Consider the following 11,485-nt stretch of genomic DNA (forward strand, 5'->3'; position numbering starts at 1 on the left):
TTTATAGGCTCTCATACTTGAATGTTAGTTTGGATGAGTACAGAAATCTAAGTTGAATTTCATTTTCCCTCAGAACTTTGAAGGCATTCACATCTTCATTAGCACCTGGTGTTGCTTGGGAGAAATCTAATGACATCTGATGCCTTTCCTTTGTGATGTGACCTTTACTGTCCTCTCTTAATTTGTCCCCATGCAGTCAAATTTCACCATGAGCTTTCTTCTTCCCTGGCTGCTTGAGGCTCAGCCGCCATCATGAATGACACAGTAACTATCTGGACCAGGAAGTTCATGACCAACTGACTACTTCGGCGGAAACAGATGGTCATTGATGTTCTTTACCCCAGAAAGGCAACAATACCTAAGACAGAAATTCGGGAAAAACTAACCAAAATGTACAAGACCACACCAGATGTCATCTTTGTGTTTGGATTCAGAACCCATTTTGGAGGTGATAAGTCAACTGGTTTTGGCAGGATTTGTGATTCCTTGGATTATAGAAAGAAAAACGAACCCAAACATAGACTTGCAAGACATGGCCTGTATGAGAAGAAAAAGACATCAAGAAAACAGTGAAAGGAACACAAGAACAGAATGAAGAAAGTTGAGAACTTCAAAAGCCAATTTTGGTGCTGGCAAAAAGAAGTGAAGTATCTAGCAGTGAGCTGGAGACTGGACAACAGAAGGAGTAAAGATTCTGCAGTGACTGGGTGGTGATTGTGCAGATTTTTCATGACAGGATTAATAAACTAAGAACTTCCATGTGTCTGGTTGTTTGGAAAAAAAAAAAAACCTGTCACCATGAAGCTTCGTATGGGTCTTTCTTTCATTTGCTGGTTGTTCAAATGGCCCTTTCAATCTGGAGACTTAAGCCCGAGCAGTTAAGAAAATGTTTTGGATAATTTCTGTCTTTCCATTTTTTATGTTGTCTCTTCATGGAACTCCTAATACTTGGATATTGGACTAACTGGACCGATTCTTATGTTTTCTTTGCTATTTCTCATGTCTTCGTGTATTTGTATTAACTTCTGGGAGAATCCTTAGAATTACCTCCAACTCTTCTGTTGAATTTGATTTTTGAGATTTGTTACCACATTTTCAAGATCTTTCCTTCATGCTGTTCCTTTTATTTTTTTTATTTTTTATTTTTTTTTAATTTTTTTTTCAACGTTTTTTATTTATTTTTGGGACAGAGAGAGACAGAGCATGAACGGGGGAGGGGCAGAGAGAGAGGGAGACACAGAATCGGAAACAGGCTCCAGGCTCCGAGCCATCGGCCCAGAGCCCGACGCGGGGCTCGAACTCACGGACCGCGAGATCGTGACCTGGCTGAAGTCAGACGCTTAACCGACTGCGCCACCCAGGCGCCCCCATGCTGTTCCTTTTAATAGCAACTTCTTGTTTTATGAAAGCATTTAATAAAAAATAGCTCTGTATTTATGCAGCTGCTTCTTCTTTTGTTTATTTCTTTGTTCATTTGTTTTACTTTTTTAAGATTCCTCATATAAGTGAAGGCATATGGTATTTGTCTTTGTCTGACTTATTTTACCTAGCATAATACCCTCTGGGTCCATCCATGTTGTTGCAAATGGCAAGACCTTATTATTTTTGTGGATGAGTTAATATTTCATTATATCTACATACCATTTTTTCTTTATCCATTCATCTATTGATGGACACTTAGGTTGTTTCTATACCTTGTATACAATTGTAAACAATGAGGGGAGGTAGGTGGGAAATAGGCAAAATAGGTAAAGAGGATGGAGAGGTACAAACGTCCACTTATAAAATAAATAAGTCATGGAGATGAAAGTATAGCATAGGGAACATAGTCAATATCGTCATAACATATGGTGACAGATGGTGACAACACTTATCGTGGTGAGCACTGTGTAACGTACAGAATTTTCAGAACACCATGTTGTACAACTGAAAGTAACATAACATTGTAGGTCAACTATACTTCACTAATAACAATTTAAAAATTAGGGGCACCTGGCTGGCTCAGTCAGCAGAACATACAACTCCTGGTCTTGGGGTTGTGAGTTCAAACCCCATGTTGGGTATAGAGATTTCCTAAAAAAATTAAGAAAAATAAATCTTTTAAGATCCCCCCGCCAAAAAACTCATCATATACCATCTTTTATATGCCAGACCCTGTGTTAAATATTTCACACAAATTGTTAAATATTTCTTACAAATTGTAAGAAAGGTACAATTACTATCTCTATCTTAGAGATATGGAACAGAGACTAGAAGAAGAGGTCCAAATAAATATCCTCAGTAAATAAAACAGTGCAAACATACTGGAACACAGTATGTGTGGATAAGACTATGACCTCTGGAAATACATGGCCTGGTTTTAAAAACTGGCTCCATCAACGATGAAACTTCTACAGATGGGGGTGGGGATGGAAGTGAACGCTCAGGCATGTAGATTTTCTTCTATGCATCACCTCTCCTCCACCTGCTTTCTGTCTCTCCAAAATGTGTTGAAAATGCCTGCCTGCTGATATTCCCTGTGTTGGTGTCCTTGTTCTTGGGCATTTGCGTTTGTATTTTGAAAATTCCTGGGGCACCTGGGTGGCTCAGTCGGTTGAGCGTCCGACTTCGGCTCAGGTCATGATCTCGGGGTCTGTGAGTTCGAGCCCTGCGTTGGGCTCTGGGCTGGCAGCTCAGAGCCTGGAGCCTGCCTCATATTCTGGGTCTCCCTCTCTCTCTCTCTGCCCTCTCCCGCTCATGCTGTCTCTCTCTGTCTCTCAAAAATAAAATAAACACTAAAAAAATAATAATAAAATAAAATAAAATAAAATAAAATAAAATAAAATAAAATTCCTTTACTATGATCTTAATGTGGTTAATCTAACATCTTCCTCTGTAAGTCCACACTGAGTGCTTCTTTTTAATTTCATTTCATATAACTGACTTGTTTCCCTTAAAATTGCTTATGATTCTTTTCATAAGTGGTTTTCATAAATCATACTTTTTTCTTAATATCAGAACCTCTTTAACAATTACCATGAAAGGAGCATTAAGCCTCTAAAATCTAATAACAATTGCACTGTTCTCATTCTAGTGGTACACATAAATTAATAGTGGTTTAAAAAAAAAAAAAAACTTAGGAAAAACCACCATTTTGTCTATTTTGGCCTAGTCAGAAACACAGCTTGCCCTTTTCCCGGCATGGTACATCTCTGGGCTATATTTTAGTTCATGGGGTTTTGTGCTGCAACAAAATATTCCCCAACATCATTAAAGCACTAGAAAGAAACATTGACCATACCAATTATAAAAGAAGATGAATTAGTGTTTATATATACCTAGCAGGATAGTCAAAGAAGAAGCTTAATGAGAATTTGTCTAGTGGCATAATCTCTCCCCTAATGTCTAGGAATATCATCATCCTGGTTACTCTCGTTAAAAACTCTGAAGTTGTTTTATCGCCGTCTACATGGTCTCCAAGATGATTTGGAACCGAATCTGCTTCTAAAACCCAATCATGCCCTCTCTTCTCACATTCTCATGGTAGCGCTCCGATTCAGCCTGTCAGTAATTCTGTGCTAATTTGACCGGTCACCCCCATCCCAACTGCTACCAGAGTCGTTTTTCAAAAGCGCATGCTTGCCCACCCTGCTCTTCAATGACAATATATTGATGCTTTGATAATTCTCTAGGACAAAGACCAAAGTCCCAGACATAGTATGCGAGGCTTCTAAGCAAACTTTCATGGTGTACTTACTCTGTCCGTGACTTTGAGATGGCCATTAGGAATTCAAATGTAAGGCATGCCAATGTTTAGAGCATGGAGCTAGTCCCTGAAGGGGACTGACGTACTATTATTATATATCCTATAATGCTGTCTGGGTGCTAAGGATACAAGGTAAGCAAAACAGCTAAAGCCCTAAACTCCCTGTATCTGGTAGCTCACAGTATAGAAGGAGACAAGCAAAGAGACAACTACAAAACAATGCAAGTACCATGGAGAAAAAGTAGAGGGATTAACCGAGAGATTATAGGGAGTACAGACCAGAGCGATAAGGAGTTCAGGGATGACTCTCTTCAAGAAATGATGTTTGAGCTAAGACTAAAAGATGAGGAAGAGTTTGTCAAGTGAAGGGAAGGAGGGAAAAAAGAACATTCTAGTCAGAGAGAATAACATGTCCATATGCCCTGAGGAGGGAGGGAGTACCGAGTTTTTGAGAACTAGAAAAAGGTCAGCACGGCTTGGGGAAGATAGTAAAATGAAATGAGGCTAGTGGGGTTGGTCAGATAGAGAAAGGACTGGACGAGGACCCAGAGTGAATTCAGCAAGATGAGACACGACGTTGTTGTTTGGGTCCAGGCAACAATGAAAGGATAGTAGCCCTAGACACTGAAAAATGGGCCCCAAACTATAAAATATTTCGAAAGTAGGATCCAAGTAGGAAGTGGAGAAATTTTGTAATTCGATGAACATGTGGATACCAAGTGTTCTTCCTGACAAAGCAAAAGTTGAATACATGACTAATTGTGATTCCTCAAAATAGGGAACTGAAGTTTCTTTTTTTAAAAGTTTATTCTGAGAGAGAGAGAGAGGGAGAGAGAGAAGGGTGGAGAGAGGGAGAGAGAGAAAATCCCAAGCAGGCTCCACACTGTCAACGCAGAGCCCGACATGGGGCTTGAACTCATGAACCGTGAGATCATGACCTGAGCCAAAACCAAGAGTCGGACGCTTAACCGACCACACCACCCAGGTGCCCCTGAAGTCTTTGATATACACTCTGTGTCCAGGTGGAGATCGGATTAGAAAGTCATCTCGTATGTAGAGACCACTGGTGGCTCTTGCTGAGAAGGATAAGAGAAGGCAGAAACTGAAAAAATGAAATATGAATTACTTGAGTGGAGAGGATTTATCCAAATGATAAATATGCTGAGAGTACCTAAGCATAGTACATGAAATGTGCTCAAGAACACTTTTAGAAGTGGATTAAAATTAATAATGGGGAGAAACGAGGAAATAATTCATTCCTTTGTGTAATAAAGAGCCTTACTCCGTTCATGTTGTTTGACTGCTGACAGCTTTCAATCCCCACCTCCTGCTTCCTTTCTGCCCCATATCTGGGCAAGCTGGTGAGAAAGCACGCTAGTCCCCCTCTTGCCACGACAAAAGTCAGGGCCACTCGTTCCCACTCTCTCTCAAGGCACCCAAGCCATTTTCAGACCCGCTTGGGACCCTGCCCTGCTGTCTCCAAAGGCCTCAACATGTGAATAATAAATGTCTTCACAGGCTCGTGGTGGATGTGTGACGTCATCAGCCTTGACATGCAAACTGAGTTTAATGGGGGTCTGTCTAGTGTCCACAAATTGAATATAACATCTTGGAAGCTGGAGAGGAGTGGTGCTTACCAAATATTCCATAAGCTCCACTACAATTTCCAGCCTCTTTACATTTAGTTTGGCGCCACAGAAGTAATTCTAGCCTAATGGAATGTGAGCAAAAGTGAATGTGACAGTTCCAGGCTGAGGCAGTTAAAACCAGACTTCTCTTTCCTTGTCAGTGCGGCCTTAGACGCGGCACTGGGCAGTGATGGAGGAGAGCTACCTAACTAGAACTAGACTGTAGAGACAGCAAGAAATAAACTATTGTGTTAAGTCACTGAGATTGACTTAACCGACAGGGGTTTATCTGTTTCTGCAGCATAGGCTTTACCAATATGATTGATGCATACCGAATCGAACGATTCAGCCCCGTGGAGCTCGGTACATCCACAAGGTGATGTCCAGAAGATTCCAATGAAAACCACTTATCAAAAATAATGCATACATAAAATATAATGTATAACTATAGTCTTTTCATGTCATTCACTTAAAAGGGGAACGATGACATATGTCATATGATATATATATATATTTATATGTTTATAATATATTTTCTCTCTTTGAGTGTCTTTTTTTTTTTTTAATTTGAGACAGAGAGAGAGAGAGAGAGAGAGAGAGAGTGCAAATTGGGGAGAGGAGCAGAGGGAGAGACAGAGACAATCTCAAGCAGGCTCCGCGCTGACGCAGGGCTCAATCACACGACTCTGGGATCATGACTGAGCTGAAATCAACCCACGCACCCCTCCTTTGTGATATGAAGGACCAAAATTGTTGATTGCATAAAAACACATAACCCTTTTTTATATTTTATTATAAATCTGTTTAATAATTGTATTTTCCTACATAGCACTGTTAAGCAGTAAGAAATCCACTTGTACTTCAATCATATGCCCTTAAAAGGCTGGCCACAGCACCAAAGTTATTGTACAATGATTTATAAGTAACATTTCACTCTGAGTTTAATCTTAAATTTAAGGTAAAAACTGATCTTTAGAGAAGAGTCAATAAAACCAAACACATTTTGCAATGTAACTAAATCTACTATTTATAGTATTCTGTCAGTTCAAATAAATTTGAACACTCATATTCTGTATTTACTTTCTACACAACACCGAACAATTGACATCCTCTTTGCTTAAGGAGATTATTTTTAACTTCAGGCTGAAGATCTTGATCAAGGATGTTCAAAACGATTTGTTGATATGTTTGACTCAAACACACTGACATACGCTCGGCCCTCGATGACAGACTGTATTGATTAAGTTCAAAATAATGATTATAATAGAGTATACGTAATTATACTCACACTATTTCAACTCAACACCTCAGTGAAAGAGGTAATGCTGCTCTTAAACACATATCACAGAACAATTTTTCTAACACGATTGTTTCACCTTCTGGTTATCTATTGTGGTATAATATTGATTCCCTTATCTATTTCTTCTCAGCTTAGCAAGTTTATCTTTTTATGACATCTGGCAGTTCTCTTGCTCTGCGAATTACATATTTCTGCACAAAGAATGAATCTATCCATCCATGACGTCCATCTTTACATTCCATTAATATTTTTTCAGCTTAGAGTCCCTGTTGTCCCTTCTCCTGACCTTGCCTCAGCGTATGTTAAAATCACTGTCTATCTTAATTTCAGTTGTAATTGTTCTGTCTTCATCTTTGATTGTCATAGCCTTTTTCTACTTTGATTTCACTTTGTCATCTTTTTTTCTGCTTTTCCTTTCCAGAATACTCACTCATAACTAGTACGAATCACCACTGGCTTGTCGTCATCTAACACACTTTCATTTCTCTTATAAAAAATTTCCCTTGTGCCTCTGTGCTCATTTCTTAGTCCCATTCATATTCAATGAATATTTTAAGCTCCATCCACAATCACAGAGGTAAAATTAAACGTTCTTATTATGACTCTATGCTTGGTGGCACATTAATTCTATTTACATGGTTACTGAGATTTATAACTACGATGTCTTAGATGTGTCCCGCATGTCAACATCTTTACCTCAGTGTTTCTTAAACGAGGTCATCTGAATTGCTAGCTAGTATGCTCAAAAGTCACCCTCATGGAAAAAACTACCAATCTTTTTCAGTTTCCCATACTTACCCCTTTCCTGCATATCTCTAGACTTGACACATATTGACACATATCAGTTGTCACCTGATCAATATAGTATTTCATGCCTCTGTGCCTCCACACACGCCGTCCCCGCTGCCTGGCATTCTACTGTATCATATTGCACCTGAAAATGTTCATCACAGCACTTGCCACATGATACTATTACTGTTTCCTGACTGTCTTCCTCAGTGCACAGCATTTTTTCAGGGCAGGTACTGGGCCTTTTATCATTGATACCTAGAACCTAATCTGACATACGGCCCACGTGAAATAATCAATAAATACTGAATGACCGATTTATGATTACCTATTCTTTATTTACCTTGAAAACACATCATCCCTTTCTCCCATAAAATAATCGCACATGTATTCATTTTTAAGTTAAAGTGAATCAAGCCGTATTTGCTTTATGGTGATAAAAAACATATAAATTACCTTCTTAACTTTTTAAATATTTTATTTATTTTCAAGACAGAGTGAGAGAGAGTACAAGCAGGGGAGGGACACACAGAGGAGGGACAGGAGGATCCTAAGCGGGCTCTGCACTGACAGCAGAGAGCCTGATGCAGGGCTTGAACTCATGAACCGCGAGACCATGACCAGAGCCAAAGTTGGACCCTTAACCGACTGAGCCACCCAAGCGCCCCACCTTCTTAATTTGTGAGCGAACATTTCAGTATTGTTAACTATATATATATTATTGTACAAGAGATCTCTAAAACTGTTTCATCTTGCATGCCTAAAACTCTGTACTCATTGAACAACAACTCCCCATTTCCCCTCTCCTTCCCGTCCTTGGCAATCACCATTCTTTTTTCCGTTTCTATTAGTTTGACTACTGTGGATACCTCATATAAGTGGCCTCATGCGGTACATCTATTTTTGTGACTGACTTATTTCACTTAGCATAGTACCCAGAAGTGGGATTGCTGAATTTGCATTAGTATGGTATATTCATCAAAATTAATGAACCGATATTGAGACATTATTAATAACTAAAGTTTATACTTCAATTTCCTCAGTATTCCCTAATGTCCTTTTTCTCCTCTAGAATCCCATTCAGGATTCCACATTTCATTTACTGGCCATGCTTAGATAGGCCTCTCTTGGTTGTGACAACTTCTTAGACTTTCTTTGCTCTTGATGATCTTTACCGTTTTCAGGAGTACTGGTTAGGTGCTTTGTAAAATGTTCTTCAGTGGGCATTTGTCAGACTTTTTTTCCTCAGGATTAAACTAAGCTTTGAGGAGTTTGATCACAGATGTAAAACGCCATTCTCATCACATTACATCATGGCTACTTGCTAACAACGTGACTTATTAATATTTATGCTAACCTCAATAACTTGGCTAAGGTAGTGTTTGTGGATTTGCTCCATTATAAAATGACTCCCCTGTTTTCTTCCTTTACATGATGCAGTCTTTAGAAGAAAGTCTCTATGAACAACTCACACTTAAGGAGTGTAGAGTTATGGCCAAATCCTTAAGGGTAGATCATTTACATCAATTATTTAGAAATTTTCTGCATGAGAGATTTGTTTATACTCCGCCCAATTTATTTATTCAACCATTTATTTATGTGAGTATAGACTCATGGATATTTGTTTTATACATTGGGTTGTAATTCAACACTCATTTATTTAGTTTCTCAATCTGTTCCAACCTTGGCTATTTCAGTTGGTTCCTGTGTCCCTCTGACAACCCCCATAATTTACTGGGTTTTGTTGTTGTTGCTTATTTGTTTGTTTCACGTGTTCTTTACTTCTGCCATGATAACATGCCCCAGGTTCATCTGGTATATTCCCTGCACTAGTCCTAGAATTAGTCATTTCTCTAAGGAACACTGTTTCCTTTTTTTTTTTTTTTTTTTTTTTTTTTTTTTTGAGAATAGTATTAGAAACCAAAATCTAGGCACTAGATGTGTTCATTGCTACCGAGGTGTCATTGCTTCTAGGACATTCAGCTGCCAAAACAAGAAGCTATGACTGGGTATACAAATCTATGTATACACACATATCTATAAATATTTCTGTATATAACCATCTGTATCTATATTAAGCTAAACGTGTTTCATACTGAGGTTTCTAACTCTAATCGTTTATCACATGGATCATTCTAGTGTTCCCCCTTTGTTTACCTGTAAGCTTTTTACTCCAACATTGAGAAATCTGGTTCCCATCATCAACCATTTACTTAAGGTATAGTTCCAGTATACATGTAAATTGCTACATGTGTCAGCACAGGGACTGACTTTATCAAATTGAGTACAATTCCTACATATAGTTCTTTTTGCCTTTAGTCTTCCAGAATCCACTAATTTCCAAAGTTACTTAGCTTCTTCTTCCAACCACCCACCTTGAGTGAAGTTGCTTCATATATTTGCAACATAGTTAGATTATTTTGTCACATTATGCATTTCATCTGGGGATCTTCCAACCTCCTAATGACTTCCAAAATTTATATACATTAAAGTTTACTCACAGTTCTTTGGAGTTTTATGAGTGTTGACAAACGTTTAATTCTGTGTATTCAGAATTATAATATCTCACAGAATAGTACACTGCCAATGTAGGCTCATCCTTGGTAAAAAAAAAAAATCATTTTGGTGAGTGATGTTTATAATGGGAGAGGCTATGGATTTGTGTGGGCAGGGCATATATGGGAAATCTCCGTACCTTCCCATCAATTTTGTTATAAACCTAAAACTGCTTTAAAAAATAAGTATTTTTAAAAAGATGGAAATAGGAGAATGGGGGGCCAACATGGCAGAGAAGTAGGGGGATCCATACTTCCTGCGTCTCTCAAACAAAGAAGTGCGGAAGCCAAAGGACTTTGAACACCAGAGCCTGGGAGGAAAAGAGACCAAATCTACCAGGAAGAAAATGGGAAAGCTGGAAAAAAGATAGGGCTATTCCAAGGAACAAATCAAAGCCCACCTGGTGGAGGGTCCAAAATATCACTACGAGTAGGGTAATAAAATAACCAAAGTCCCAAAAACAGAGAGCAAGTAACAATCTCCGAAAAAACACCTCCTGAAGGGCCAGGCCCTGGACAGTGTATGACCCTCCTTTAATATAGCAGTGCTCGCAGGTGCAGAGCATACAACAAGCTTTTAAAATGCATAAGGGACAGAAAAGTAGCCAAAATGACAAAACAGAAGAATTCTCCTCAAAAGAAATTCCAGGAAGTAGCGACAGCTAATGAATTGATCAAAACCAACTTAAGCAATATAACTGAACGAGAATTTAGAATAATAGTTATAAAACTAATGGCTGGGCTTAAAAACATGGAAATAAATAAAACACCCCACACTAATGGCTTCATTGGGGAACTCCACCATATATTTAAAGAAGAAATAATGCCAATACTAAAAAGAAAAAATTACCAGTTAAAGAGGAGAGAATACTCCCGACATGTTTATTTATTTACTTTGAGTGAGACAGCGGGGGAAGGGCAGAGAGAGAGAGAAAGAGAAGGCAAGAGAGAACCCCAAGTAGGCTCTGCACTGCCAGCACAGAGTCCAACATGGGGCTCAATCCCATAAACCACGAGATCACAACCTGAGCTGAAATCAAGAACCGAATCTGAGCGGTCAGCACACAGCCTGACTCAGGGCTTGAACCCACAAACCCAAGATCATGACCTGAGCTGAAGTCTGATGCTTAACCAACTGAGCCACCCAGGCGCCCAAAGATGCCAACATTAACCTGTCACCAAAACCAGAAAAAAAGGATATTAAAAGAAAAAAAACCCCTAAAGATAAATATCACTTAGGAACATAGAAAAATACTTGATAAGTTTTAGCAAGTAGAATCCATCAATATATAAAAAAGATACTACATCATAAACAAACAGGGTTTATCCCAGGATTATGAGGTTTGCTTAATAATATTTATAAATCAGTTTATGTAACTTTGCTTAATAATATTTATAAATCAGTTTATGTAAATTGCCATATTTACAGACTAAAGAAGAAAAACCATATGACTATATAAAAAGATTT

At 38.6% G+C, this 11,485-nt stretch overlaps 1 pseudogene; it reads left to right on the top strand.

The window, feature by feature from the left end:
- Positions 1-252: 252 nt before the first annotated feature.
- Positions 253-646, top strand: LOC131502506 (small ribosomal subunit protein eS24-like; annotated as a pseudogene).
- Positions 647-11,485: the final 10,839 nt, after the last annotated feature.

Source organism: Neofelis nebulosa, chromosome X (genome assembly GCF_028018385.1).
Source record: "Neofelis nebulosa isolate mNeoNeb1 chromosome X, mNeoNeb1.pri, whole genome shotgun sequence".
NCBI classification, from domain to species: Eukaryota; Metazoa; Chordata; class Mammalia; order Carnivora; family Felidae; genus Neofelis; species Neofelis nebulosa.